This window comes from Equus przewalskii, chromosome 20 (assembly GCF_037783145.1).
Source record: "Equus przewalskii isolate Varuska chromosome 20, EquPr2, whole genome shotgun sequence".
Lineage (NCBI taxonomy): Eukaryota > Metazoa > Chordata > Mammalia > Perissodactyla > Equidae > Equus > Equus przewalskii.
The window spans coordinates 35,618,043-35,641,947 of NC_091850.1; the positions used below are offsets into that span (position 1 = coordinate 35,618,043).

Sequence of the window (23,905 nt, forward strand, 5' to 3'; positions counted from 1 at the left end):
TCCATCATGGACAGACCAGCTATTTGTCCTCCAAAAAACAGACAAATTACTTTAGATGCAGATTGGCCTTCTTTGCCTGCAGCATCTCTGCCATCATCATTGTTTTTGGAATTAAAGAACACCAACCAAAAGTCTTCTTTAATGAAGAAAGTAATGAGACAATGGACTTAAGCTTAAGGGTTTAATTTTTCAATCGCTCCATCACCACAAAGCAGATGGCTTGAAAGAAAAGCAGAATGTTCTACTAAAGTTTCTATTATAGTCTCAGTTCAAAGACACCTGGGGAGCTTTCATGGTATGCCTCTAACCAAAGGTCGAAATACGTCATATCCCCACCGTCAGAATATACAGGTGTGACCATGGGGTGAATTTGAGAGTGGCCTTTCTCATTATGACTCCAAATAACTCACTGAATAAATGCTTGCTTCCAGCCCCCACAATCTGGCTCAGTAGGTGTGAAGGTCTTAATTACAAATGGAGGAATACATCTATTAGCCCATACGTAGTGTTTTGTTTTTCTCTTAAATTGGAAGTTAAGGATATTTTTTAGCCTCAAACAACAGACAGAAAGCTGGTTACCAAAGTGATAGATCCTGATTTCCAAGGAGAATTTTTATTGCTCTTATATAAAAAGAATAAGCAGGACCAAGTCTGAAAACCAGATTATTCAGTGAGATACCTCTCAATAGTCACTAGTCTAACAGCTCAGCTGTCCCACAAACAAAGGATCCTAGGGCTTCAGATCTCACAGAAATGAAGGATTAACCCCTTCAAGTACTCCATTATACTAAGATGCTGGCAAAATTTAAGAACAATGAAAAAGAAGGAAGTTATTATTATCAACTTAGTCTTTGTGTCCAGATACAGAAACAGGACCTGAGAAAGGTCTCTTTAATTTTATTTAACTATTTCCTTTTTCTCTTTTGTCCCCAATATGAAAGTCACTGGTGATTAACATTTTAAGATTGAAGAGGCATATGACTGAATTGATATTGCCATGCAACAGTATAATAGTTATGACTGTACATGCTCTGTATTGGGGAAAAGAATGCTTTGCCTGGACACAGCACAATAGTGGATAGGATTCACCTATGCTGGACTACTTCCATTTAAATCTTCACAATGCTGCACCACCATTATTTCCCTTCAACTTATTCAGTATTCAGTAAAGCTAAGTTTTCTACACTTCATCAATGAGTTTCCTTGTCCTCTGGCTTCCAGGTGAGTTTGCCCAGGACAATTATTGGCAGGAGACCGGAAAGCTAGAGAAAAATAATACTGGGATAACTCTTCTTATAACCCTCTCCATGCCAGATCACCATACATTGAGAAGCCCAATTTTATAAGATTTCCAGATTCTTGTAATTTTTTTCCCTCCACTGAATAGAGCTATTAACAGGACACTGCCTTTGCTGTTTTCTCAGTTCCCTTTAGTTTTACGAGATGTGCCAAAGGGCTAAGAAAATCTTAAAATAAATAAATAAAAGAGATATTTTAACATAAATTGTGCACCTGTACTCTGTTTCAGATGCTACAGAAATTGTCATGGTGGCTGTCATTGAATTAACTTTAATAGTTCCTGTCATCATTGATCTGACCAGCTAGTGCACAAAACAGACTTTAAAAAAGTCACTACTGTGCTATGTGAGGAGTTGATTGTATAGAATAACAATGGAGTCTAGGGACCTAGTTATAAGGTGACTGCAGTAGTCCCAGCAAGAATTAATGTGTAAAAAGAAAATCATACTTGCTAATATTGGTATTGCTTTATAAGGTCCTGGCAAGTGCAATAAGATAAAAGCCATATAAATATTGAAAATGAGACAGAGTTATTATTTTCATGTGATATGCCTGGCTACTTGTTATACCCAAGAGATTCGACTAAGAAAATGTTAAAATTGAATTCAGTAAGGAAGTCAGTTACTATCTGAATAACTTTCCGTTTTATGAAAAACAAAGAGGTACTATAGTTAGAACATACTACTCACCATAGCAAAGATGAATGTAATACAAAGGAAAGGGTGCTCTGGACTGGTGAGGAGGTCTAGTTAATGCTGGAAGCCCTCATAGTCACTGTGCTCTTGCTTAGGAAAAGCAGGAGTGAGGATACTGTATATTTCATTTAGAGACAATGGCAAATATATGAGAATCAACTTCACTAAATGAAGAAAAATACACTGTTCTTTGATTAGAATATTTCCTAGTATAAAAGATTAATTCTGAAATGATTTTATAAGTGTAATCATATTTAGATTAAAATTCCAATAAAATCTCTAATCTAGATCAATCACTTTTCATAGTAAGTGGTCTTTGGAGTTATATCGATTTAGGTTAAAATATCAACGGAGCTATTTGCCCTTGAGCCTTGGACTAATTCTTTGATCCAATCTCCTGCATAGTCTAATATTCGCTAGTAGTAATTAAGGAGTGTAAATGAGAGCACATGTATAAAATATCTAGTATAGGGTTCGTAACTCAGAAAGTGATTTCTAAATGTTGACTTGGCCTTTTCCTTCATTGGCTTCATGGATGAGAAACTTAACTGTCCACCAAAGCCTGTGCCTCTCCTCACAGAGCTGTCACTAGGATGTAGCTGCTCAACCAGGGACTACATTCCCCGGACCCCCTTGAAGCTAGTTTGGGCCATGTTAATAGTTCTTATTACTGATATATAGACATAAGTGATGTGACTCTTCTGGACAGGAATGCTAAAAATCAGTATGCTGGACATGTATAGATCTCAACACGTATAGAGCCTGGAAGCTGTCACTTCCAGACTCACAAGTAGGAAAAAGATGAACAAACTGAAAGCAATGACTTTTCCTGGATCCTTCAGAGAAAGGAGGTCACACGACACATTGCAACCCTAAAATCTGAGGAGACAGATGAATACAGAGAATCACAACCAGAATATATTTGCTAGCAGCAGAGGATGTTGGAGCCACAAACTCTGATGAACAATTGCACAGCAACTTTTATGAATTGCTAGAGAAGGAGTGTAGACTATTATGAGGGTGTGATACGTTAGGACCCATAGTCTTGAGGATCCCCACACTTCTATGGGTTTACCTCCAGGAACCCCACCAGGTTCTTAAGGTGAATCCCCCAAGAAAAATCTTCATGTTTCTCTCAGGGTATAGCAAAAGTAACTATTTTGAAATTCCCCAGTGTATTCTCCATAAAAAAGGCATCTTGGCAAGGAAAAAATACCTTACCAGATCCGTATCTCAGCTGGTGAAAGAGAAATTACCCAACTTCACTCCCTCTACCCTTTCTGTCCCATCTAAGGTGTGGGGAGTCAGGTTAAAATACTTTTGAAGGTCACAGAACAGGTACAATGACCCTCTAAAATACTCTGATTTAGTCCTAAGATTACAGAATGCTTCCTGCCCCCTACACATTACTACCAAATCAACAGGGTTCCAGATCCTCAAAGAGCTGCAAGGCACTGATCCTACATAAGGAGGAGTTCTTAGGGAAGCACAAGACAACAAGGGAGACAAACACAGGACGTTAGGAGAATTCTGCAGGCTTGAGCAACTACAGCTACAACAAACATTGAACACAGACTTAATGTGTTAAGATAAACTTAAAATCTCATGCTAAAGCCTTTTACCTAAGTTGCTATTACTGAATACATTGTGTTTGACTTTCGACAAAAATTTACAAAACTCTGAAGAGACAGGAAAACCAGACTCATAATGACATATATTTCGGAATTATTGGACAGAAAATTTAAGATAAACTACAAGTAATATATTAAAGACCCTTATGGAAAAGTATACAACATATAAGAGCATGTGGATAATGTTAAGTAATGTTAAATGAATTTTAAAAATCTGCAGACTGGAAGAAAAATCTTTGCAAAACACATATATAATAAAGGAATTGTGTCCAAAACTAACAAAGAACTCCTAAAACTCAACAATAAAACCAACAAAACAAAAAACTCAAAGATCTGAAGAAGACAAAAGACCTGAAAAGATATGAACCAAAGAAGATATACAGATGGCAAAAAAGTATACAAAAAGATGTACGATATCTTTCATCAGGGAGATGCAAATTAAAACAACAATGGGATACTTCCGAAGACCTAAGACAATGGCTGAAATTGAAAAACTGACAATATCAAATGCAATTAAATATGCAGAGCAATAACAAGTCTCATTTCTAGAATACATAATGGAGCAGCCACTTTGGAAAGCAGTTCAGCAGTACACACTATATAAAAAGACTGTACAGTATATATATATACATACAAAGTATATAGTCTTACCATATGTTCGATCGATTGTACTCCTTGGCATTTACTCAACTGATCTTAAAACTTATGTCCACACAAAAACCTGCATGTAAACATTATACAGCAGTTTATTCATAATTGCCAACAATTAAAAGCAATCATTATGTGCCTCAATAGATGAATGGATAAACAAACTATAGTATATCCATGCAATTGAGTATTTTTCAGTGATGAAAAGAATTGATTTATGAAGTCACAGAAAGACATGAATGAACCTTAATGTGTACAGCTAGATGAAAGAAGCCAGTCTGAAAAGGTCACATATCATATTATTCCAATTATAAGACATCTGGAAAAGGCAGAACTATAAATACAGTAAAAAGATGAGTGGATGTCAGGGACTTGGGGAGAAAAGAAGGATAGGTTGAACATGTGAAGCACAGGAGAATTTTAAGATGGTGAAACTATTCTGTCTGGTAATGTAATTGCAGATAAATTACAATACGCGTTTGTCAAAACTCCTAGGACTTTACAGCACAAAGAGTAAACCTTAATAAATGCAAAGAAAAAATATCATTTAGGAACTTGGATGATCTCAGAAAAGAAAGCAGACTGGCAAAGGAGCTAACTGTATTACAAAATATAAAACAATCTCCAGAATAGAGTCGAGAGCAGGGAGAAGGTGCTGACCAGCTGACGTAAGAAACACTAGAAAAGAATGAATTCTGTAAGACTGAAGGCAAAAATATACTACATAAGCTCTGTACTTTTGTTGATAAAATTATTTCTCATGAGAGTACAGGTTAACAGGTCTAGTACTGCTCTACATGTGTATTGAAATTGAACAGTGAAATAGAGATGGGATTTCTCACTGGTGTGAAAGTTCACAGATAAGCAAAAGAAGAAGGCTTGAAAGACCCATGTGGTAATGGAACAGAATTGAGAGATCAGGATGAACTCATTTTCAGTTTAATTAGACACAGATGTATAAATATTTTTATATACGTGTTTATGTACAGCCTAATATACACACACATTTCCTTGCTTTGTCAGCTTAGAGGGTCTAAAAGCAACAAGAGCCCAGTAGCAATGAGCACACCTAGCACCAAGATCTTGGTTTCTAATACTACTCTCCAATAAAAGGAACCAGGGCTCTTTGGAGAAATGGCTGATTCTAAGACAGAGGCAGGAAATATACATGATGAGCCTAGAGAATCTGGCACAAGTATTGCTTTTAGTGCCAGAAAGCAGCAAAGTGTTAACAAATAAATAAAACAAAAACAAATACAAAAATGAATTGATGGAAACACGTCAAAGGGATGCAGCAGGAGCCAACTAAAGGAGCACCCAATGTCCAAAGCTAGAAAATCTGAGTAGAGAAATTAATAAAGAAGTATTGGATTAGAACCCAAAGGATAAAATAAACATCCATTAGTTCATACTGATAGAAATAAATAATTGAATAAATAAATATATGTGGGAGAATAGACAAATCTCTCATGCAGAAGAATGCTAAATAATTTATGTAGATATCCTGCCCTGAAGGAGAGAGAATATAAACCCCCTATTCCATAAATGTGAGTTGCACGAAGTTACTTCCTTTCATAGGGTACAAAATGGAAAAGAGAAAAAAGAGTAAATTTAGAGTGGAGAAATCTGACAAACACCAGGTGATTAAGGTCAATATAAATGGTGATAAATCATGGTGATAGTTGATATTCCTGACATAACACGATGAAATGAAATTTTACCTCTGTGGTCTTCCAACTTAAAATCTATAATCCCAGTCTAATCAGAAGAAAAACATCATAGAAGTTACAATAGAGTAGTATTCTACAAAATACCTGACAAAAATCTTCAAAAACAAGGAAATTCTGAGATATGGTCACATCCAAGAATAGCTTAAAGAGAAAATGGAAATAAATGTAATGTGGTATTCTGTGTGAGATCATGGAACAGAAAAAGACATCAGATAATCTGAATAAAGTAGGGACTTGGATTAAGAATAATGTATCAATATCAGTTCACTAGGTGTAACAAATACTATACTAATGTAAAATGTTAATGGGGCAAACTGGGGGCAAGGTATATGGAAACTCTCTGTACTATCTTCCCAATTTTTCTGTACATCTAAAATAGTTCTAAAAAATAAATGTATTAAAAAAAAAGTGTGTCTAATGCTCTCAACTCCATTAGTTAACAGAATGCAAAGATTATTGAAGGGCTGTGAAACCACAAGACAGAAATAACCTTTGTCCCTGAATCACTATGCAGGCATCCTGCAGGAATGCTGCCTACAGATGGGTAATGGCACTTTGCATCATTATATCAGCATGAAATAAATGCCTACTGTGTTATGCCATGAAAATGTGGGCTTTATTTATTCCAGTAGTTGGAAGCATCCTATGATGCTTCTATCATCATCCTATGAGATATCATCTTATTATGATGTTCACTTTAATATGTTTGGCCTTCTGTATGTGTAGTTTTCAATTGCAGATACTAAAAGGTAAGAAGATATCCAACAACTGGGTGAATGTATCTAGATGTAAAAGATTTATAAATTGGGGATTTATTTAAAATCCCAAAAATATAAATTTGGGATTTATTTGATCTTTCAACAAATAAAATTGAGCTAATTTTGTAATTTAGACACTGCGTGTTAGTCACTGGGGATGTAGCGCCAAACAGAGATAATATTTGCTCTTACCATTAGAATAGCAAAGTCCTCTGGAGAGAAGAAGAATGTGGAGGAGGGAGAGGAAAAGAGAAAAGGCAGGGAAGAAATGGTGATATTAGAAAAGGGAACAAGGTCCTAGGGGAATCTCATAATGAGTAATTGTTGAGGAGAAAGTATGAAAATAAAATCTAAAGTTATTTTTCATGTTATTTCTTCCTCAAATTTCCAGTGTCTATTTCAAAATGCAAAAGTAATGATGTCCTGAAGTGAAAGACCTTCTAAACAATATCAAGAAATATTTAAATATTTATTTCCTTAGGATTTTTAGCACGTGTTGGTATATCTATGACTTCCAGAAGGAAGATAAATGTTGAATGGTAGTGTATGAGGGAAAAAATACTAATTCATCTTTAATTTACATATGTGGGTCTCTCATAACACAGGCTTTTAATATGTGTATTTCAATAATCAAATAGTGAAACATCTACTATAAATAATATGGCGTTTTTCAAATCACTTTAAATAGGCTATATTTAAAGGAAAGAATGTAGGAATCATTTTTACATAGGTGGTTTTTTCCTGCTAATAGGGAAATAATTATTTTGTCTAATTAGAGTCATACTTCATATTGGATGAATACATAAAAAAAAATTGCCTGTAATTTTTAATTAACTGGTCAAGGGTTAGTTTGTTTAAGGAAGTGACTTACCAGCTTATTCAGAAAATCAGATTGTGACCAAAAGATAAAGTTCAAAGCTAAATCAAATAGTAGCCTATGTTAGTGTATAAGAGGACCTTCAGATATGATAGGATGATTAATAAATATGTGAAAAATTAACTTTAATCCCCTCCCTGCACACGCTTTTTTTATAGCATGTCTCACTACAAAGAAAAGGTTGTATGTTTATACAGACAATTTTTATACATTATTTTACTTGATCTCTTAAGAGATACCTTAAAAATGGGGGCTCGAAAGAAATGAAACTATCCATGGAATTGTTACAATGAAACATTAAAATATTCCTTAAGTTTAAGTTTCTTAGGAACTTGTTTTAAGAAAGAGAAAATAACTGAATGATCTTTTTTTTTTTTATTGCTTTTATGAGCCCTAATACAGACAGTGTATCTGAATAAGTTCGGGTAAATTTTCAAGAAAAAGAGAATGACCTTACACAATCAAGAAAATGAATAATTTTAAAAATTTATAAGCTAAAATATGACAGTAATTTTCTCAAGCATTCAGGCACATTGCCCTTTTATATTACCGGGCCCAATGAATTATGAATGTTGGCTGAATAAAAAGCCTGAGGGTGACAACGGAGCCACGTTTTGTCATTTGCACTAACAGAATGTCTACTCCCTAGCTGGATTTCCACATCTTCCCAGGATCACTGGCTGCTAAGGACTGGCTGCTGAGGAAATACATGAGAGTCTTCTGGGGGTAAGGAGGATGGAATACTAATTGCTAACCATGATAATGAGTCTGAAGCATGTAGACACTACGGTCTTTCGAACTATGTGAGCAGCCAAGCTCAGCAAACTCCCACTGTCCTAACCTTGCGAACACATAGAAGCAAAAAATCAAAATGAAAAGGCAGTTTTCAAGTGCATGCATCTCAGCAGCAGGAATGATGAGTGGGAAGAACAGGTGTTCTGAGAGATTCTACATTGCTTCCGTTGCTAAGGAGACCACTTTCATCAGTTCAGAAAGGCTGCTAACCTGGACTTCTGCTGCCAAATTGGTATCAACAAAGGTTGGAACTGATATAAACATGCACACACAAATGAAAAGGACGGGTAGTTTTAAACACAACTCAATGATAAAGTTGCATTAATAGATACCTGGCAAAATATTTGACAATTAAGCAAGAACAGTTGCATAATTGCTAAATAATTTGAGGCAGATTAATCTGAGCACATAATTCCAAATTTAAAGTATAAAAAATAGAAAAAGTTCATTTCTGTCCATGATCTCAGTGGACTTAACATTGTTAATGAAATTAATGACATATGTTTTAGCAATTACATAATAAAGCTCAAGTCACATTTTGATAATGATACAAAACATAAAAGTGAGCACTAGATAAGTTTATTAAACATTAATAAATACTAATTAATTATTTCCCAGGCAAGTTGTATATGAGAGAGAGAAGCACTTATGAATGATGTGATATAACTTGTAAGGGGCAAAATATGATTAACATTGCATATGCCCCACCCAAACATTTCATGTATATAATTGGTTTATGAAAGTATTACAATCATCTTTGGCGAACTGTTGAACTATTTGTTGAAAGATGTAGAATCGCTTTTTCTTCATAGCATCATGTAACATAAAGAGTGTATCTGAGAAATTTAAAAAAGAGGAAATAGCAAGCAAGTATTAAAGAAACATCTCTCTTCCTGCCCAGGTTTGCTTAGTGCAAGACTAGAAATATTCAATTTACACATAATATATAAAATCTTTCCATATTTCATATTATCAAAAAATAATTGAAATCATTATTTGTAAACTAACAGTAAAAATTGCATCTTTCAGTTAGGTTGCTTTTGTAATTATTTTTTAAAAGTTTCCAAGTGATGAAAAGTAGCATTGTAAATTTGCCTTTAAAATATCAAGGAATATTATTAAAATTTAATATTTGAAGTCTAACAGCAAAGTATGATTACATTATATTATGGTATGCAATCCTTTTTAAAATCTTAAATTAAAAATTATATTTTGTCTATTACCTTATGTAAAAATAAAAAATTGGAGCTTGAAAGAGACATTGCATTTTTGCTTTGTGTCATTTTCATCATAAATTCATTTGTTTTAGAAACAGTTATGTAAGTTTGGAAAAGTTTGACAGAACTGGCACATCTGCAGATAATGGTACAATTTGATATTTATAAAGTATCAAGTTGTCTATAAATATATGCTTCTAGTTTCCATGGAAATTGAGTGATCACTAGAGCTGATTTTTATTTATCTTCTTTTACTGGAATCAAATGTTATTTATAGGGCTGTTTTTAAAAGTCTGTGGTAATTAACTCTTTGATTAACCATTTTATAAAATTTTATAAAGTCAACACATATTTAAAGATTATAATTGTAAAAAATAATCCCAGATTTAATTTAAATGCTCAAGTGGAAATTACTTAAACTCTGGTGTTTTTTTTTTTTCTTTCCTTTTCCTTTGTTTAATTTTGGTTTACTAGTTGGTAAAATGAAAATATTAATGTAAACTATTTCACGAGGTTGTTGTAAGAACTAAATGAGTTAATACATGTGCAGTATTTAGAAATGTGCCTCGTACATGTGTAAGTGTTGGCATATAATAGACACTCAATAAAAATTTGTTAATTGACTAAATTTAGAGTTTATCAGTTGTTTCTCTTCTTATTGGATTTTAGAATAGTAAATGTAAAATAGGAACCCCATATTTTATACTAGTGGTCTTCAAACTGGGAAAGAGGCAACTCTGAATTTACACAGACTTTCCAAAGTGTATGTAGGCATGGATAGTCATGGAGAATGAATTTTTAAATGAAATTTTAAATAATTAACTACAGTAAACATTCCACATTACAAAAAAAAAGAGTCTGCATAAGGTGACTCTCGACAATTTTCTGTTTCCATTGTACACAAAGAAAGTCATCATTTCTCCTTTTCCAATTAGTACCATAGCCTTTTGCCTTTGTTTACAAATATCCTTTAGTGTACTGCTGTTTTGTTGCTCAAATTGTTCCGACTTTGGTCATTAGGAAATCCTACAGATTGGCTTCTGGGTTCAGTATTGGAATATTCCTTCTTCTTCTCCTTCTGTTCCACCTCCCCCTCTCCTTACCCCTTCCTCTCCCCTGCCTCCCCCTCTCCTTGCCCCTTCCTCTCCCCTGCCTCCCCCTCTCCTTACCCCTTCCTCTCCTCTTCCTCCTCCTCTCCTTCTCCTTCTTCTTTCTAAATATGTTCTTCCTTTCTGGAAGCAGGGGATGTTTCAGACATCTTGCATCATGTCTGTCCCAGCCCTAGAATCAACTACTTCTACAGGGAGCCCTGGGTCCTTTTACTAAACAATGGTGCTCAGAAACCAAGGTGAAATATTAACATTAGATGAAACCAGTTTAGGGATATAAGTGAACTCTTTGTACTGTTCTGCAATTTTCATAAGCCCCAAATTATTTTAAATAGAACAGTTGAAAACATCAATGTTGACTGTAAAAAACCACAATTATCCAAAACTTAGATATAAAGCAAGACAATGACTGGATGAACTTACATCATCACACTGGAGCACAGACACTCACAAGAACAATTTGCTCCCTGGAAAAATGTATTTTTTGTTATTTGCAATTAAATAATATTTCAGACACTGTGAAGTCACCTATTAATTTATAAATTACTGGAATATATAATCTGAAATGTTTATTACAAATAATGCATAAATCATTTTGTATTTATTAGCAAATTCATTTCAGCATTCCTTTGACTGACTGATAATAAAAAGTTTATATTCCTCAACTTCTTTGGAGCAGCTTCACTATCATACTGACTCTCTGATAAAGGAATCAAACAATTTTTGCCATGTGTTCATTCTACTTTTATTTTTATAAGATTCATGGGTTTAACTTTTCCAAAATAAGATCTTATTATTTTAGTCAAGGCACCATAAACCCATGAAAAGTCTTATCTCTTCCTTTTTATACGTTTTGAATGAGAGAGAAACTATCATTAAAAATGCAGTATTTCAACCTTCATTGATATGTTCCAAATTTGGATATAATCAGAGTGAGGCAAGAGAAGTGCTGAAATTTTAAAATTAATTTACTTGCCTTTTTCATTCCCCAAATATTGTCAAAGAATGCAATGCACCCAATGGAGAGGTCTTTGTGACCCAATAATAGTATCTATAAGAAATATTGAAGAAAATGTGATTTTTTATCATACAGACCCAGTGCCATGCCTATCCATTACAGAAATAGATTTCAAAAGTACAATGGTTGTCATAGAGATGGATATTAATACATTTATTTTAATTGAAACCTTACAAATATTCTCCTGCAAATTTCCTTTCCTGAGAAACTTAAAACTCTATCAGGGTGGTTTGTATTCTCCCTCAGTGTAGTATGTCTAATAAACTTACTTTTGTTTGCTACGTTCTATTTTCTGGTGGAGTTTTGGAGCGTCAATACATGACATTATCTGGAGGTCCCTTTGAGATCCACTCAAGACCTCCTCATTGCCATCATTTTGAAAGGCCTTGTCCCTCTCACATGAAAGTGAAGGGGAGTGAAAGTTACAAACTGGGTCTAAGTTGCAAACTGGAATTCCAAAATACTTAGTTCATCTTATCTTCTAGGAAATAGAAATTTTTTTAAAGAATTATGCAATTAAATGATTACATTCGAAAACTCTTTTGCTTGAAGAAAAATCTGCTCTGTTTCTGACAACACTACCATCTGTTTTTCCTTCTACTGTAATCATTGTGTTATGAGTTTAAGAGGAAATATGTGGAAAGAGCATCAGCATAGGCCTGATGGTCCATCCTTGGACCATCCCAAAGGACTGATGTGATCTTAAGATCCATTTAGGTCAGTATTCTTTGTGCAAACCTTGCCTTAGTTCAACTCTTCAAAAACCTACAGATGCTTTCTTTAGTTTTATCATTTATGTGCACAGGAAGAGCTTTACTTAGTTTCACTTGCCCAACTGCAGAGTTCATTGGACACTCAGTGTGTGAGGACTTAGCTTTGCCAGATTCTGGAGGCATGAGGTTTGCATAAGCACAATTCTCCTTAGTGATATTGCACTTCTGATGTACATACCTTTCTAACAGGCACAATTCCATCAAATAAAATCTGAAAATGCAGTGGCTATTTAGGGGATCTTTGATTGTTCATTGGAGAGATGATTTGGAAGAGAAAATGGGATAAAACCCTCATAGGAAGATCTCTGTATCGACTCTAAAGGAGAGACCATATTGATTAATACAGGAAACGCCCCTTTTCCTTCATTTCTGTATCTTTTGGTACATTTCAGTACCTTTGTTTTCTGTTAATCATACAGCTGATAAAATTTTCAAAGGCACATGCTACTGTTTAAACCAGCTGTAATCTCTTAATCTTTCTCTCTTTTTTGAATTCTTGCCAATTTTATTTTTTCCTGCTTTATTAACATGTAATTGACATACAACATTGCATAACTTTAAAATGTGCAATGTGTTGATTTGATTGATACACTTATATATTGCAAAATGATTACCACCATAGCATTAGCTAACTCTTGCATTTGGTCACATAATTACTATTTCTTTTTTGTAGTGAAAATATTTGAATCTATTCTCTTAGCAATTTTCAAGTATATAATACAGTATTAGCTATAATCACCATGCCATACATTAGATTCTCCAGAACTTAATATTATAACCAGGAGTTTGTACCCTTTGACCAATATCTCCCCATTTCCCCCACCTCGCAGCCCCTGTTAACCACTACTTTACTCTCTGTTTCTATGATTTCAGCTTTTTCAGTTTCCACATACAAGTAACATCATATACATATATGTAACCACATATAAGTAATATACATACAAATCTGTCTGTCTCTGTCTGACTTATTTCACTTAGCATAATGACCTCCAGTTTCATCCAAGTTGTTGCAAATGGCCAGATTTCCTTCTTTCTCATGGCAGAATAATTTTCTAATATATATATATCACGTCTTCCTTAGTAATTCATCCACTGACAGGCACTTAGGTGGTTACCATATCTCGGCTATTGTGACTAATGCTGCAATGAACATGGGGGTGCAGATGTCTCTTCGAGATCCTGTTTTCATATCCTTTAGATATATTCCATGAACTAATATTGCTGGATCATATAGTAGTTATATTTTTAATTTTCTGAGTAACCTCCATATTGTTTTCCAAACTGCTGTACCAATTTACCTTCCCACCAACAGCAACAGGGCTCTCTTTCCTCCACACCGTTGTTGATGCTTGCTATCTCATCTTTTTGATGGTAGCCAGTCTAACAGGAGCGAAGTGATATCTCACTGTGCAAACGCACTTGATTTGCATTTACTTGATGATTAGTAATGCTGAGCACCTTTCTGTGTACCTTTTGTATGTCTTCTGTGGGAAAATGTCTATTTAGTTCCTCTGCTCATTTTTAACCAGGTTGTTTGTTTTTTTGCTATTGAGTTCTATGAGTTCTTTATATAATTTGGATATTAACCCTTATCAGATACATAATTTACAAATATTTTCTCCAATTCCATAGGTTGTCTTTTCATTTTGTTGATGGTTTCTTTTAATGTACAGCAGCTTTTTAGTTAGATGTAGTTCCACTTACTTACTTTTGCTTTTGTTACTTGAGCTTTTGGCGTCATATCCAGGAAATCTCTGCTAAGATCAATGTCAAGGAGGATTTTTCCTTTTTTTCTTCTAGGAGTTTTATAGTTTCAGGTCTTATGTTTAAGTCTTTAACTCATTTCAAGTTCATTTTTGTGGATTGTGTAAAATAGGGGTCTGATTTCATTCTCTTGGATGTGCTTACCCAGTGTTCCCAGCACCACTTATTGAAGAGATTGTCCTTTCCCTATTGAGTATTCTTGACCCCCATGTCAAATATTAGTTGGCCATAGACATGAAGGCTTATTTCTGGGCTTTTGATTCTGTTCCATTGGTCTATGTGTCTATTTTTATGCCAGTACCATACTGTTTTGATTACTGTAGCTTTGTAGTATAGTTTGAAATCAGGAAACGTGATGCTTTCAGCTTTGTTCTACTTTATAAGAATTGCTGTGGCTATCTCGGGTGTTTTGTGGCTCCGTAACAATTTTAGGATTTATCTTGATTTCAAATAATGGATTCAAAAGAAATAGTAAATTGTCTATCTAAAATAAAGTTAGTTTAATGTTAATGGATTTATTCCTACAAGGAGAGTGTGTAAATAATTTATTGCAAATTATTACATGGAAGAATCACCAAAAGTAAATTTAAAATTTGCATTTGTTTATATAAAATGACCAAGGCTTCTGTGCTCAAAAACAGTGACTTATTCTAATCACTAAGTTATTCTGTTAGTGCTACAAACATTTGGCATACTTCTGATTTATTTAGAACAAAGATTCATGATTTAAAAAACTTGCTAACTATTATTTGTGCTTATTTCTGTTTATTTTCAAAATTTGCCAGGAACCATATCTTGCCCTTAGAAACTATGATTTTTGTTCTTATCTTGGCTCCTCTCCCAATCCTTCTTAATTTTGCCTATGACAAATTAATTCCCTAGCTTCAGAATAGTCAAATATTTACTGACACTGAATCCAGTCTAGATGGAATAAGCCCACTATAGCCCATTTCTCCTGCTGATTATAACTAAAATCTCTGGACAGAATTTAAATAACTCCCTGAGAACTTGGAAAAGTAAACAAGAGCCGGCAGATGGGGAAGGGAATGAAAATTTGAAGAAGTAACTCATATAGAAGTGAGCTATGTGGTTTTGTTTGTTTGTTTTGGTGTTTGATTTTGTTTTGTTACTTCTTTTTCCAGCACCCTAGGGTGAAATCCTAGCAGAGCTGTGGTGCACAGCAAAATTTCTAAGGGAAACTCACTCATTTTGGTCAAGGAGCTAAGAATACTGCCCTTGTGCTCTGGACAGCTCAGGAAGAACCCCTACTTCTTTTTCTTTGAAACTTAAATCATGTTTGCTTTTCCTGAGATCATCCCTAGTTTATACAAAAGTAGACACTTCCACTTTTTGAAAGGAAGGATAGAAAAAATAATTGTGTTTGGTCAGCATTTCCCAAATTTTAATTAACTCAAATCCAACGTTATGCTCTTTCATGCTTCAAACTTAAGAAAAAAATATAATATATTTAAATGGTTGTAATTTTTAGGAACATAGCCATGTTCATATACAAGGAATAATACAAGGAGTTTGCCTGGATGTTGGCAAAGCTTATCACTGCCAGAAAGCTGTCTCATTAGCTGAAGCTACAACATTATAAAGGTACCCACAAGCTCCTGTGGATAATAGTTTTGCTTTCAACTGTGCCATCTTATTCACATGACTTCCCCTCACTGACAAATTTTAACCTGAAACCAAATATGGGAGGGGATTCTGGGAAATGTAGTTTTCTGCTGTAGGTGAAAGTGACTATGATTCTGTATTTTAATTTACTGAAACAAGAGCAATATAGCATATCAACACTTGACTAATGAAAGCCCTTTCACCAAAGATGACTTCCTATTAGTTGGAATTTACCAAGAATGTGCTCATGTCTTCCTTGAAAATAATTCAAGGCAATTCAATTTTTAGAGTATTTTTAAACCATTGAGATATTTATTCCACCAAAAGTGAAACTATTATGTAATAATTTTATAAAATCGGTGGGCTAGGAATATGATTAAACAAAAACAAGCTATTTTTTTTTCCAAAAGTAGGTTATCTTTTAACTCTTCTCCACTTCATTTTATAGAAATCACAATTATAATTTTAATAATTACACTGTTACTCAAAAGTAAACTATAATTGGAGAAGTCAGGAACTGTCACGAAAATGTATACACGTATTATACAATATTACCTTATATATATATCTCCTCCAAAATTCATATACATGTATATAAATTATATATAAATTATACATATTACATATATTATTTATATATTTTTCCAAATTCAATTTCTATCCTAGGTACAAGAATTGATAAGCCTCCATAATCCTTTCTTTTTTCTTTTCCTATTTATTTAAATGGACCATACCTATATATATGTGTGTGTGTGTTTGCATTTTATAAAAATTAGCAATACAGTTTGGCTATCTCTCTAAGTTAGTACGTACAGACGTGCCAAAATTTCTGAAGGTCAGAAATAGTATCCAGTATTCTATTATTAACATACTCTAATCAATGAACTAATTATTTTTAGGATAGGCATTGGAGATGATTCATTTTTTTTAAATGTTGCCAAGTACATATTGATAAATACATCTGTGTATATTTGGCTTAATTTACAGAATACTGATGAATAAAACTTTTCATTGAATGGAGTCTCAAATTAAGGCAGAATTATGGAATTTAAATATGAACACATTCCCAATAATAATGCAATTTACCTTGTACTCTATAAACGGAGAAACCAAGGATCTGGAAGAATATGACTTGCCAAAGACAATAAAAATTTTAAAAAAAAAGCAAACATTTTTATTGTACTTACTCAAGGACTAATATTCTCTAAATGCTTAAAACTTCCTTACATTTATTAACGCAATGAATCCTCACAAAGATCCTATCAAGTACGCATGCTATTATTGTCCTCAATCATCGAGGACAAAACTGAGAGAAGCAGAATCAGGTGGTAGTCATGGCAATATTAGTAATAGTCTCAGTGGTGGCAGCAGCTAACAACTCAACAGTACTTATCAAGTACCAGGCATTATTTTAATAAATTTACTCAGATATTCAACAATATGAGATAAAAATGATTATTATGATCAGTTTGTAGGGAAATAACTGAGGACCCATCCTAGACATGCTTTTATACAATATCTACTAGGATATGGATCAAACGTATTACATCATCAGCATTACCATTCAGAGAAGACATCTATTTAGTCATTCATTTAATGACTATTTCCTAAACAACTATTGCACATGTAACCATTTTTGCTTGAGCTTTTGAACTACTTTCTCTTCACTCTTTATAAAGACATCTATAAGAAGGTGTATTAAAATTTTATATCAGTTTACTTCCACACAGATTACACACAAGTTTAGAAGTCTACATTTAAAAGAAATTACCCATATTACTTTATTTTATGTATAGATATTTACATTAATTATGCATAGTGTTATGCATATATATGCATTTTACTATATAATATAAAAAATCACAACTCTTTATTAACATTAGTGCTTTGGATTCTTTCTCTCTTTGAAATATATAAAGCTACGAGAGACTTTTTACTCATTTCAGTTCTTTCTCTTTTATCAGTCTTATAGGAACTCCTTATGAAGATATATACAATATACTTTAATTAGATTTCAATCCACTAATTTATTCCAGGAAAAGGAAAAATTGGTTTGATTCTCTAGGCGTATATTAGAATATTTTTACGGCTAGTTAACATCAAACTAAGGAAAATTCACAAACTAAGGAAATTTCAAACTAAGGAAAACATGAATTTTGTTGACCTCAAAGGAAATTCTCTCATACAGGATGAGGTTTTCTTAAAAGCAAATGCTAAGTATGTATTGAAGAAATAAATTTACTTGAGGAAAAAATGTTAGTCACCAAAGTATTTATGACATGAAGATGTGATAAAATAATGACAGATTGATGTCAAAAAGAGGGTTTAGGCAAACACAGAAAGTATCTTCAACCATATGTTTGTGTAATGAAGCCAGAAAATCATTCAAATTGTTTTAGCTATAGGAAGGTATTGTATTTAAAATAAATATTCCTTATTTCAATGGAGTTTAATTCTACAAATTATTTTAGCTATTACTAAAATATCTGTGACAGTTACTTGATGTATAAAAATTATATCTATTTTAGATGCTTAAATCTAGAGAAAAATATAATTACATGAGAAAATTATGATGATTTCAATGCAGTTGTGTAAGTTTTAAGAAAGTGAAGGGAATAAAGTAGCTAAAGGAGAAGTCCAACTTTTATTGTTTTTAATAGCTAACAGAGGTAGATGTTTGCCATATACCATATGTTTAAATGAACTACCTACATTCCTTTTCTTGTCTAATCCTTGATGTGAATCCTCATGTGAACCAATGACTATTATTATTGCTATTTTGCATTGAGGAATATGCGGATTAAAAGGGTTGGGTGTCTTTTCCATGGTTCCACAACTTGTAAATAGTGGAGCAGGGATTATAAACCACAGCCATCTAACCACAGAACTTACCCAGATGACACGTGATCCAAATCTGAAGTATGAATTACAATTACTTAAGTGTGGAAAGTGATGGATTTGTCAGTTGTGTTGATGCTGATGGTGTGTGTATGTGTGTGGCTATAGTAAAAATAGCACATAATAAAATAAAATAGAAAATCATTTCAGAAAATGTGAACAGACATAAATTATTGTAGCATGTGCAGGAAAGCAAACATTTTTTATTTGAATATGAAGCTACTATAAGAAGGTCAAGTTGGAAAGTTAGGAAGAAAACAAGGTAGGTAAGTGTGTGCTAATCAGATCAGAGAAGGCTCCCGTATAAATTCTAAGAAGCTTGCTATTTTCCTGAAGAATAGAGGAAGTAACTGAAGTGCCTGAAGAGAGGTGGTCAAGCAGTAATATTGTCTTATTTACAGCTCATTCTGATCACCATATGAAGAACAAATATCTTATTAGATTTATCGAATATAAATATCGAATATAAATATTTATCGAATATCTGAGTGTATACACTTGAATAACTAACTCCATCACCCCAAAAGTTCCCTCATGCCTCTTTGGAATCAAACCTACTCATCATCAGCCCCAGATACTCAATGATTTACAGTAGCTGAAACTTGGAAGTGACCTAAATATCCACCAACAGGAGACTGGATGAACAAACTGTAGCATATTTATGCAACGGAATTTTTTCTAGCAATTAAAAAAAATCACCATGATGCATGCAGCAACATAGAAGAATCTCAAGAATATTGTGTTGCGTGAAAAAAGCCAGGCACAGAAAACACACTTCCAAGAAATTCCCAAACAGCAAAACTAATTATAGAAAATAGATCTGTAAGCACGTAAGACTGCTTAAGGTAAGGAGGCTGCTTAGATGGCTTGGTAAGAAAAATCTTAATTATGGAGATGATAGCTCTTGATAGCACATTTGGGATATTAAATTTGCTGGATTTGGATAGTACTACTGTAACTAAAAAGCATTGCTCTGGAAATCAAGATACTTGAAATTCAGACTTGAGTTTTGGGTCTACCGTGTATATTAGCTGTAAACTCTTTTTTTTTTTTTTTCTGATTTATCTCCCCAAACCCCCCCTGTACACAGTTGTATATCTTAGTTGCAGGTCCTCCTAGTTGTGGGATGTGGGACGCCGCCTCAACGTGGCCTGACGAGCAGTGCCATGTCCGCGCCCAGGATCCGAACCCTGGGCCACCACAGCGGAGCGTGAGAACTTAACCACACGGCCATGGAGCCGGCCCCAGCTGCAAACTCTTTAGAAGGTTACTGTACCATACTGAGATTCAGAATCCTATAACCAAAGTTTGACATAACTTTTCTCATTGAGCTTCAGTAATTATGAAATGGCACGACATATATTAAAGTGCTTAGAAGAGTACCTGGCTCATAGTACACTAATTTCAAGAGAGGAATATGTAGATATTATTTCAGTACTCTTATCTTATTGGAAAAAAATGGTTTTTTTACCTTTGCAAGAGCTGAGAAAACATCCGCTCACTCTTTATGGACCTTGAGAACTGGTGACTCGCCCCTCCTCGATCTCTGCCTGGCTGGGTGCTGAGATGACAGGATGAAAATGGGGAGGAGGCGGCTTGGGGAGGGCCAGTCACTTGTGCCTCTGCTTAGATGTGATCAGGTCTTGGGGCAGGTCACTGGGCAGCCTGCCGCCCTCCAGCTTGTCTTTGATGAAGTGGCTGTCCAGGGCACAATCCTCATCGTCCAGCAGCCTGTCCTGGTGCACATCAGCCAGCTTCCAGACCTCCCCCAGCACGGTATCGTGCAGCTTGGACTTCACCATCTCTTTCTTGGCACGGGCACTCACGACCTTGCAGTTGACAGGTGACTAGCCATGTAAAAGAGCTCTTTTTAGGTGGGTTTGTCCTTGTCCACCACTCACTCAGTGTCATCAAATGTCCTTGCCGCCCCCCTCGCAGTAGTTGTGCCCAAAGAGCCTGTTAACGGTGCCGTCCAAGGCACGGCCCTTTGCAGCCTGGCAGGGCATCAGGGACTCTTCCTGGCACACCATCACCATCAACCGGGCAATGTCATTGGCTAGCATGTCATTAATCACATCCATCAGCTTGAGCTTCAAGGCCTGGCACTTTACGGAGTCCTGGATATGTGGAAGTTCCTGCATCTTGTGGGAGTCTTGGAAAGTTGCCAGGGGACATCCGATGCTCCCACTCAGTCTTCTAGTGGGTCTCCCCAGGTTGTCCACCAATTCTTTCCTTTTGCTCTCTTTACCGAAGACATTAGGCATCTTCTTGAAGGAGCTGATGATGTAGGCGTGGACCTTGCCAGCCGTGCCCACTTGTTCAGGTCAGTGAGCTTCCTGAGGCCAGGGTTTGGGGGAAGAGACTGGATGTCTTTGAAGAGGTCCTGCTTCTTGCCCTGGAAGATCTTGCAGTTGTTGGGGATGAGGAGCAGATGGAACCAGAAGGGGCAAATATACACCCTGTAGACCACGTGAGGACTCGTAGACCTGCATCAGCTGCTAAGTCTTGATCTGGTAGGCTTGTCCAGCACAATGCATATCTTGTCCTCCTGGTCCTTGAGGGCCTTGATGACTTCCAAGAACTCTTCGGAGATGTCTACCTTATGGGGGTAAAGAGCAGGATGATGCGGTTGACACGCTTAGCAAACCAGTCCAGGAACTCCACAAAGTTGTACCCTTGGCTGACGCACTATTTCTCTCCAGACAGGACCTGAGGAGGGTCGATGATCCGTGTGCTGTCCAAGACCCAGCTGGGCAGCTGGGCACACATGAACCTACGGAGGAATCCGCTGACAAAGGTTCTGGGCTTGTGGAAGGGGCGCTGCAGGCCCACGACCAGCGCGTAACAGAGCACCAAGCCCTTGGTGAGGCGGTGCACGATGGTGACGAAGGAAACTGGTGTGCACGCCCGAAGTGCATCCCAGGAAAGTCCGGCTCCATCGGGTGCTGGATGAAGGTGGTCTTGCCCCTATTGTACTGGACCACCAGGAGCAGCATCGGCTTATGGTCGAAGTCAGCGTCCTCCAGCATGAGCGAGGAGAACTTGTGGACGCGGTAGCGCTCCTCCAGGAGGAGCAGCTTCTGAGCGCACAGCTGCCCGCAGCCCCTCGGCCGCCATCTGGAAGAGCTCTGGCTCCTTTCGGGACACCATCTTTGCTGACCCAGCTGAACACGCTGCCAGCTTGGCTGCTGTGGGGAAGACTGGCAGCTGAGAACCCGAAGAGTGCGCAGAGCCAACGCGGGCCCCACCTAGCGGCAGGGAGCAGGCAGGGCAGGAGGCCGGAGCTGGCTGAACTGTGCAGGCCCACTGGGTGGCTGAGGAGGCGCTCTCTGCTGAGGGGATAATTGCTGGGATTGGGGAATTTCTTAGAGGATTGGAGGTGAGGTTTCCCCTTAAATGGACAAGATAAATGCATCCGCATGATCTTGCAACGTCTGCCATTTTGGTGCACACTGTGTAATGCCGCAGAGAGGGAGTCTTTGCTTTCTCCAACTTCGAGAAATGGTAGGAATCAGGTGTTTCTATTGAGATAATAAATAAAATTAAAAGCTGCACTAAAGTAAAATTCTGGAATTATTAAAGATCATGGAAAACATTATCACTAAATTTTCAGCGACTCAGTTTATGGAGATGTTATTCAAAATGTAAGAACATAACTGGGTGAGATTAGCTTTAAGAACCAATTAGGAACTAGGTAAAGAAAACATACCTGTGTATATAATTCATAATTGATTGTATTTACTTCTTAATTTATCATACTTGACTTGTTGATGTTTAATAAGCAAAGTTTGGTTACTTACTACTTCAAATGTTTCTCTAAAAAAGAAATTTGTCATGATTGGCCCAAACTCAGAGTAAAAATTGCCTTTACTGTCTTCATCAAATGATTTACCTGTGTTGGGATACACATTACTTGGGAACGTCAAGATGGTGAAGTTTAGTTCAATATCAACGATAGACAATTTCATAGCAAAGGATCAAATAGTTTGATTGTTCCCATAAAGTTCCAGCTAAATTATTCTGTCCTGAAAGAAGCTAAGCAAGTAGAATCAGCTCCCTATAAATCTTGCTCTCCTTTATGAATTTTTTTTTTTGTTTTCCCACCATGGAATGCAGTAAAGCTATGAAGTCATAGGAGTTTAATTTTAATAGACGTTAAAGTTTTATAACACATTGGGATTCTTCTTATGTATTTTTACGTTTCCCAGAAATGACTCAGTGATATTATTTTTAGTGTGCCCATAAATATCTAATGAATATTCAATGAACCATTAAGAGAAAAAGTGTTTATTTCCCACTGCCCCAACAGCTTTTTATAAAAAAATAATGAAATTTAAAATTGACCATTCAATGAGAGTTTGATACAAATTTGGAATGCATAACACAGTCAATTCACATGAAAAATAATAATAATAATAATAATTAATGTGAAATGACACTGATTGCTTTGAACCTATTCGTAAATAAGACTATTGTTCTAAAAGTCCAGAAATGACATTTGTGCTTTTCAAAAGGTGGATATAGTGTAAATGAACTCTCAGAACATGAAGAATTATCTTAGATCAATGTTGTACCATAGAAGTTCCTTTGATGATAGAAATGTTCTATAAGTCTGGATTGCCTAACATGATAGTCTCTAGCCATAGGTGGCTATTAAGCACTTGAAATGTGATTAGCATGACTGACAAATTGGCTTTTAAATTTGAATTCATTAAAGCTAAAATTTAAATAGTTATATGTGGCTAGCAGCTATTGTATTGGACAGAGCAGTCTTAGATTGATAATGGGAGTTATTTCCACATTGGACAATTATCCACGGTAGAGGCTAGTAACTGAGATGAGGGCCAATGAAATAGGAGTTTTTATTTGACACGAGATCAATGATCTCTTCTCTCTCTGAACTTAAGCAACCCAGAGAAAGTTGGCCCATATTTTACAAAAATTTCCTACAAATCTTTATAAGCAAAGCTTGTTCATATGATATCATGAGAAATTTTCCTTTTCAGGAAGGGTATTGAGAACTAAAATCACTTGCATTATCATAGTCTGGCAATCTTAACTATGAGCTGA

The 23,905-nt window shown here is 35.5% G+C and overlaps 1 pseudogene; it reads right to left on the bottom strand.

Annotated features, from left to right (window-relative positions):
• Positions 1-20,445: 20,445 nt before the first annotated feature.
• On the bottom strand, positions 20,446-22,256 carry LOC103563878 (EH domain-containing protein 1 pseudogene; annotated as a pseudogene).
• Between the last annotated feature and the right edge of the window lie 1,649 nt (positions 22,257-23,905).